The sequence below is a fragment of the Pongo pygmaeus genome, chromosome 14 (assembly GCF_028885625.2).
Source record: "Pongo pygmaeus isolate AG05252 chromosome 14, NHGRI_mPonPyg2-v2.0_pri, whole genome shotgun sequence".
NCBI lineage: Eukaryota > Metazoa > Chordata > Mammalia > Primates > Hominidae > Pongo > Pongo pygmaeus.
Genome location: NC_072387.2, coordinates 78,217,176 through 78,226,015, shown reverse-complemented (window position 1 = coordinate 78,226,015; position 8,840 = coordinate 78,217,176). Strand labels below are relative to the sequence as shown.

The window sequence follows — 8,840 nt, the reverse complement described above, 5'->3', positions numbered from 1 at the left end:
CACTTTTGCAGCTCTAAGTCAATGCTGCACAAATGGACACTTAAGATTAAGGAATCGTCCTGCTCTGGAGTAGTGCTTCTGTGGATTCCAGGAAATGTACAAAGGCTTTCTTTTTTAAAAAATATATCTTCTGTTATACTTCAATTATTTCATTCCATTGATCATTTTCTTGCAAATGAAATTGAATATATCATTCTATAATGTTTTCATACACCCGCTATGACGATGCCTTCTTCAGCTCTATTCTCTAGCCACTGACTGAAAATTCACTGTCCAACAAGAGTTTTTTGGATTCACTAAGTGGTTTGAAAGGAAAAGGCTGATTTGAGCCACTTCTGGCATACTCATTCTGGTTTGTAACAGAAGCTTGTTCTGGACCCATCCCCACAAGGCGAGTTAGAAACTGCAACCATCACCCAAGCTTCAAAATATTGGAAGTAGCCAATATTTCTTTTCATCACCAAAGACTTGTCTCCAATTTTTATTGTATCCAAGAGAGAAACCATTTCCATCAGGTCCATATGAAAATGTGGGTGCACAGAATGATTCTATTGTTGTTCTATTTTTTCCAACTAGCCAGCAGTGGTAGCTGAAAAGTGAGAGGACGTTGATGAAGAACATTGCAGACACAAAGAAAAGAAAAAGTACGTGGAATTTTGCACGGGTATCTGTCAGTTCATTCGTCCAAAATTTTATAAAGTACTCTAAAACTGTTGCAGCCACGAAAAGGCAATATAATAGGGAATACAATAAAAACAGCAGGAAGAATTTGTAATTAGAAAATCCCACACAGTTATTCACGCAAGGACAGTGATGATCCATCTTAAGAATACATGAGTCACTTTTGGGTATATACCCAGTAACGGGATGGCTGGGTCGAATGGAATTTCTAGTTCTAGATCCCTGAGGAATCGCCACACTGACTTCCACAAGGGTTGAACTAGTTTACAGTCCCACCAACAGTGTAAAAGTGTTCCTATTTCTCCACATCCTCTCCAGCACCTGTTGTTTCCTGACTTTTTAATGATCGCCATTCTAACTGGTGTGAGATGGTATCTCATTGTGGTTTTGATTTGCATTTCTCTGATGGCCAGTGATGGTGAGCATTTTTTCATGTGTCTTTTGGCTGCATAAATGTCTTCTTTTGAGAAGTGTCTGTTCATGTCCTTCGCCCACTTTTTGATGGGGTTGTTTGTTTTTTTCTTGTAAATTTGTTGGAGTTCATTGTAGATTCTGGATATTAGCCCTTTGTCAGATGAGTAGGTTGCGAAAATTTTCTCCCATTTTGTAGGTTGCCTGTTCACTCTGATGGTAGTTTCCTTTGCTGTGCAGAAGCTCTTTAGTTTAATTAGATCCCATTTGTCAATTTTGGCTTTTGTTGCCATTGCTTTTGGTGTTTTAGACATGAAGTCCTTGCCCATGCCTATGTCCTGAATGGTATTGCCTAGGTTTTCTTCTAGGGTTTTTATGGTTTGAGGTCTAACATTTAAGTCTTTAATCCATCTTGAATTGATTTTTGTATAAGGTGTAAGGAAGGGATCCAGTTTCAGCTTTCTACATATGGCTAGCCAGTTTTCCCAGCACCATTTATTAAATAGGGAATCCTTTCCCCATTTCTTGTTTTTCTCAGGTTTGTCAAAGATCAGATGGTTGTAGATATGTGGCATTATTTCTGACGGCTCTGTTCTGTTCCATTGATCTATATCTCTGTTTTGGTACCAGTACCATGCTGTTTTGGTTACTGTAGCCTTGTAGTATAGTTTGAAGTCAGGTAGCGTGATGCCTCCAGCTTTGTTCTTTTGGCTTAGGATTGACTTGGCGATGCGGGCTCTTTTTTGGTTCCATATGAACTTTAAAGTAGTTTTTTCCAATTCTGTGAAGAAAGTCATTGGTAGCTTGATGGGGATGGCATTGAATCTGTAAATTACCTTGGGAAGGATGGCCATTTTCATGATATTGATTCTTCCTACCCATGAGCATGGAATGTTCTTCCATTTGTTTGTATCCTCTTTTATTTCCTTGAGCAGTGGTTTGTAGTTCTCCTTGAAGAGGTCTTTCACATCCCTTGTAAGTTGGATTCCTAGGTATTTTATTCTCTTTGAAGCAATTGTGAATGGGAGTTCACTCATGATTTGGCTCTCTGTTTGTCTGTTATTGATGTATAAGAATGCTTGTGATTTTTGCACATTGATTTTGTATCCTGAGACTTTGCTGAAGTTGCTTATCAGCTTAAGGAGATTTTGGGCTGAGACAATGGGGTTTTCTAGATATACTATCATGTCATCTGCAAACAGGGACAATTTGACTTCCTCTTTTCCTAATTGAATACCCTTGATTTCCTTCTCCTGCCTAATTGCCCTGGCCAGAACTTCCAACACTATGTTGAATAGAAGTGGCGAGAGAGGGCATCCCTGTCTTGTGCCAGTTTTCAAAGGGAATGCTTTCAGTTTTTGCCCATTCAGTATGATATTGGCTGTGGGTTTGTCATAAATAGCTCTTATTATTTTGAGATACGTCCCATCAATTCCTAATTTATTGAGAGTTTTTAGCATGAAGGGTTGTTGAATTTTGTCAAAGGCCTTTTCTGCATCTATTGAGATAATCATGTGGTTTTTGTCTTTGGTTCTGTTTATATGCTGGATTACATTTATTGATTTGCGTATATTGAACCAGCCTTGCATCCCAGGGATGAAGCCCACTTGATCATGGTGGATAAGCTTTTTGATGTGCTGCTGGATTCTGTTTGCCAGTATTTTATTGAGGATTTTTGCATCAATGTTCATCAAGGATATTGGTCTAAAATTCTCTTTTTTTGTTGTGTCTCTGCCAGGCTTTGGTATCAGGATGATGCTGGCCTCATAAAATGAGTTAGGGAGGATTCCCTCTTTTTCTATTGATTGGAATAGTTTCAGAAGGAATGGTACCAGCTCCTCCTTGTACCTCTGGTAGAATTCGGCTGTGAACCCATCTGGTCCTGGACTTTTTTTGGTTGGTAAGCTATTGATTATTGCCATAATTTCAGCTCCTGTTATTGGTCTATTCAGAGATTGAACTTCTTCTTGGTTTAGTCTTGGGAGGGTGTATGTGTTGAGGAATTTATCCATTTCTTCTAGATTTTCTAGTTTATTTGCATAGAGGTGTTTGTAATATTCTCTGATGGTAGTTTGTATTTCTGTGGGATCGGTGGTGATATCCCCTTTATCATTTTTTATTGCATCTATTTGATTCTTCTCTCTTTTTTTCTTTATTAATCTTGCTAGCGGTCTATCAATTTTGTTGATCCTTTCAAAAAACCAGCTCCTGGATTCATTTATTTTTTGAAGGGTTTTTTGTGTCTCTATTTCCTTCAGTTCTGCTCTGATTTTAGTTATTTCTTGCCTTCTGCTAGCTTTTGAATGTGTTTGCTCTTGCTTTTCTAGTTCTTTTAATTGTGCTGCTATAAAGACACATGCACACGTATGTTTATTGCCGCATTATTCACAATAGCAAAGACTTGGAACCAACCCAAATGTCCAACAATGATAGACTGGATTAAGAAAATGTGGCACATCTACACCATGGAATACTATGCAGCCATAAGAAATGATGAGTTCATGTCCTTTGTAGGGACATGGATGAAATTGGAAATCATCATTCTTAGTAAACTATCGCAAGAACAAAAAACCAAACACCGCATATTCTCACTCATAGGTGGGAATTGAACAATGAGAACACATGGACACAGGAAGGGGAACATCACACTTCAGGGACTGTTGTGGGTTGGGGGGAGGGGGGAGGGATAACATTGGGAGATATACCTAATGCTAGATGACAAGTTGGTGGGTGCAGTGCACCAGCATGGCACATGTATACATATGTAACTTACCTGCACATTGGGCACATGTACCATAAAACCTAAAGTATAATAATAATAATAATAATAATAATAATAATTACAATAAAAGAAAAAAAAAGAAAAAAATAAAAAAAAATAAAAAAAAAACAATTGAATTAAACATTAAAGTATTTTAGACAAAAAAAAAAAAAAAAAGAATACATGAGTCACATGTTGAGCAGTGATAGGCCCGATCAGGTTTAATCAGCTGACATTTTTCACAATATCTGATAGTTTTTGAAACTGACGTGGTATAGATAGGTAAAGCTCTTGCTGCTCTTCTCAAAATTTCTTGTTGTCTTTCTTGGCTGAATTCTTTTCCATAACGTTCCTTTTCAGAATTGGACAAGTAGAATTCTTTGGAGGGGGAAGCAGGAGATGTGAAAATTGTCATCCAATAGGACCATACAAGCATAACAAAGAACAGATGGAAAGCCACAAGGTAAAACACGGTCTTTCCATTTTCTTCATTTCCAAAAATAGTAAACACGCACAGCTCCACCACGTATGCGTAGTAGGACCAGATGACCGTGAAGGTGATGAAGAGCACCGGCTCCCAGCCCATGACGCACTGGCAGCCGCGAGACAGCGTCCAGAGCGCCATGTTCAGCTGGAGGCCGCAGAGCCGCGCGTCCCACCGTTCTGGGGAACGCAGGAGCCCTGGCTGGGCGGCGACTCAGACCCTCTGGACTGCTCCTGGCCCAGCTTCCCCGCCTTCGAGGCAGGGCTTGTGGGAGCAAAAGTCCGACGCGCCGCCGGGACTCCTCCCCTCCAGGCGCCAGGCCAGGTCCCGCCCCCAACTCACATCCCACCGCCACGCGTCAGTCCCCAACCGCCCGCCCTGAACTGCCAGCCCTGGGCCGCGGGCCGCCCCTGGTCTCCGCGCCGTTGCGGGGGCAACAAATTTTCTTTATTTTTAAAATAAAACCTACATTATTGTATTCTGCACCTTTGTTATGTACCCGCAAGTATCAAACTGGTGAGAATGTCAGTTCTAACAAAGTCAGCAAGCATAATGTTGGCATACATTGACCTCCAGGCTTACTTCTGAAGGCTCTTCCACTTACATCAATTTGCTGTTTCCAATTCAACTTCATTATATCATCTCTAATTCAATATTTTGTCCAATATTTTCAGTTTCTACAAAACATTTTGCCTTTTTTATTTTATAATATTTCTTCTCTAATCACTTTTATAATGTATATGAATGTTGATTTCAGAAATCAAGTTTTTTTTTTAATTCTAAAGATTGATGAAAAAAGAGGCAAGTTAACTTTGAATACCCCGGTTATTCTCTTTCTCTTTCTCACTCTACATAATGTATACAGAAATATATATCTACGTATATAATGTATATAGAAATATATGTATACATATTATATTAGTATGTATAAAATGTCACATGTGTTGAGCCTAATGTTCTGTGAAATAGACATATAAAATGGAATATATATACCTAATAATTCAAAAGTTTACTTGGGGTTACATTATCTTCTAGATCAGGTTAGAGAAAGCAAGCAATTAAAAATTATGTTCTCTTATGAAAATTGTGAGATATTATTTATTCTGCCTGAGATGGTCTAGCTTTATGCCTGATGTTAAGATAATTGATAGTTTTGATAACGACAGGAGACAAATTTCTAGGCTGATAGGGGTGGTTCCCCGTGAAACCCCACCTTCAAACCAAAGACAATTTAAAGCCTGAAAACTGAGCTACCAGTTCCAGGTAGGGTCCACGCCCAGAGTGAAAACTTCCTTGATGCTTTTTAGCCAATCAAATGGTGCTTTATTTAGGCTCACCCATGGACCAATCGGCAGCCTCACCCCCATTCTGAGTGCATAAAAACCCCCAGACTCAGCCACACGTTGAGCTTCCTGCTTTCAAGCCCCCTCTCACAGAGAGGGCCACCCAGTTATGGTTTCCTCTCATTGTGGAGAGCTTTTCTGTCACTCAATACAATTCTTCATCTCCTTGCTCACTCTCTGGTGTCCGCATATCTCATTCTTCTTGGACACATGAAAATAGCCCGAAAGCTGCTGAATGGCAGGTGCAAAAGCTGTAACATCGTAACCCTCCCTCCCACTCACTGAGCAATGGGAGAGAAAAAGCCTCTGGGTACCACATGCTCCCGTTCACTGGACTATGGGAGTGAAAAGCTGGGACCATTTTGTGGGCCCAGACCTGGAGACTCTCCGTGTCAGAGCTACAACACTCCCTATTCACAGTGCTGCAGGCAGCAGGAACAAACATGAGCTGTAACACAAACGAGCTGTAACATACTCCCACCATTCGCCACACTGCAGGTGGCAGGAAGGAGAGAGAGCTGCAACAGTCCTTGAGGACTCAGACCTTAGGACTCCTCAAGTGAGAGCCATAACACCCCTTGGGGTTCCACGGTTGCTGACATCTCCAAGTTTTCGGGTGCCACCACATTCCTCTCAACCAGCCTCCAGCACCCAAGGTGGAAGCAGGTCGCAGCACGCCAGGTTCAGCCGTGGGCTACATCTGAGTACAGGATCAGGGCCGGGAGCAAGCTGAGTGCAGTCCACCAGGCCAAGTGGGTGGAGTGAGCCCAGTGGCAAGCCCAGAGCCGAGCAAAGCCCAAGCAGGGGTGCCACTGGCTGCAGAGATTTCTGATTGGTGAAGCGGCACTGAAAGACTCCTGTGTCAGTTTTCCCTTTTACGCCCAGAAATGTTTCATTTTAGAAGGTGTATTATACAATATCTTGATAGAAGGGATTTCAGAAACCATCTTTCATTGTTACCTCTTTCTGCATTTCTTCAAAGGCGAAGGTTCTGCTCTTTAAAATAAAAAATGTCTGCTCTCTACAGTAATTTGTATTATTGTGTAAATATAAAACATTGGTGCAAAGTCTGATTACTCCAGGTAGTATTAGGAATCATCCCATAATTTTATGTAATAAAGATTTTCTGCTGGATACAACTTAGTCTAAAAATTAAAATAGCACTATTAAAGGAAATATCTTTTTGCATTGCAGAAAATTTTTATTTAAATAAGGAAAATCAAAGCATATTTAAAATCTAATGAAAAGACATTTTTGTAAGTTTCAATAAGTGCTGACTCTTTAATTATCAATTTAAGTATGTAAAAGTGTAAATTAGGTGTAATTTAGCTCGAAAAAGCACATGTATACATGCTGTTTCAAAATTACTTTGAAAAAGTTTTTGATTTATAGAAGCTGTAAAAACATAATACAGAATTTTCTGTACACTTTACCCAGCTTCCCTTAATGTTAACACCTTGTATAATCAAAGAACATCAAAGTACAGGCAGCATTTGGATATCCCTACACTTTTTACTGGTGTTTATTCAATTTCAGGATCAAATCTAGGACACTACTTTGCATTTTACTGACATACCATCTCAGTCACCTCCAACCTGTGACAGTTTTTCACCCTCCTTTATTGTTTTTATGACCTTGAAACTTTTGAAGATTTCTGCCCAGATATTTTGTAGATTGCCTGTTGAATTGTGTTTATTTAATGTATATTATGGTTACGGATTTGAGGAAGAGTACCATAGGTGACTTCACCACATCATATGTAACGTCAACATGCTGTCAACGTGACTTAAACTTGGTGACATTAATATTGATCTACTAGTTAAGGTGACATGTGCCATAACATAGTTACTACTTTTCATTCCCATACTTAACATTTTGGAAGCAAGTTAATAAATTCAGATCACACTTAAGGGAAATAAATTAATCTCCACCTCCTGAAGGGAGAATTATCAAATAATTTGGAGGCAGATGCTAAAACCACTACACTAATTAGAATTATTTTTGGTGAGATGTTGTGAGGCTATGCACGTATTTTGTGTCTTAAAATTTTCTCACCATTCCACAAAATCACTGGAATTGGCTACAACAGTTGTTACTGTGGTGTTCTGAAGGTGTTTCTCTTTCTCTAATTGTTTATAAATTTATTATTTGGAAATCTTCTGAAAAGAAATCTTGCCTTTTACTCACACTTACTTAATCCATTATTTGTTTACAACAGGAGAAATTATAGATGTTAGTTATTTTTGTTATAACCCAATACTCTAGCCATTTAATTTGTTGATCAAATTATTTAGCCTTGGATAAGAATCTCTTTCCAGTTGCCTCTTGTCTGTGTTTTTTAACTTTTCTTATTTTATGGGTCATAATGTATGTTCCTTCCTCAGCCTTAGAATCAAACAATAAAAAGAGTCTTTGATTCTTTTCTTCAAAAACTAAGATCTAGGTGCAAAATATGCTCATTGTTCCTGGTATGTCCCTACTTTTAGTCTGTCTCAGTAGAAAGAGCTAGCAGTCTACATATACTTACAAATCCATGTATATGTGTATGTCTACAAACATCTCTATATTTATCTACAAATATGCCTTTTTTCAACTTTTATTTTAGGTTCAGAGGGTACATGTGTAGGTTTCTTACATAGGTAAACTGTGTGCTGTAGGTGTTTAGTGTACAGATTATATTTTTCACAAGTACTCAATATGCAGTTTTTTTATCCTCACCCTCCTCCCACCCTCCACACTCAAGTAGGGCCCTGTGTCTGTTGCTACTTACTTTGTGTCCATGTGTACTCAGTGTTTATCTCCCACTTATAAGAGAGAACATAGAGTATTTGGTTTTCTGTTCTTGCATTAATTCACTTAAGATAATGACCTCAAGCTTCATCTATGTTGCTGCAAAGAACAAGATTTGTTTTGTATAGCTGCATACTATTCCATGGTGTATATGTATCACATTTTATTTATCCAGTCCACTGCTGATGGGCGTCTAGGTTGATTTCATGTCTTTTCTATTGTGAATAGTACTGTGATGAATGTATGAGTACATGTGTTTTTGTGGTAGAATTATGTATATTCCTTTGGGTGTATACCCAGCAATGATATTGCTAGGTTGAATTGTAGTTCTGTTTTACGTTGTTTGAGAAATTAAATTGATTTCACAGTG

General features: G+C 38.9%; 1 pseudogene; it reads right to left on the bottom strand.

The window, feature by feature from the left end:
- Window positions 1–206: 206 nt before the first annotated feature.
- Window positions 207–4,478, bottom strand: LOC129011596 (palmitoyltransferase ZDHHC20-like; annotated as a pseudogene).
- Between the last annotated feature and the right edge of the window lie 4,362 nt (window positions 4,479–8,840).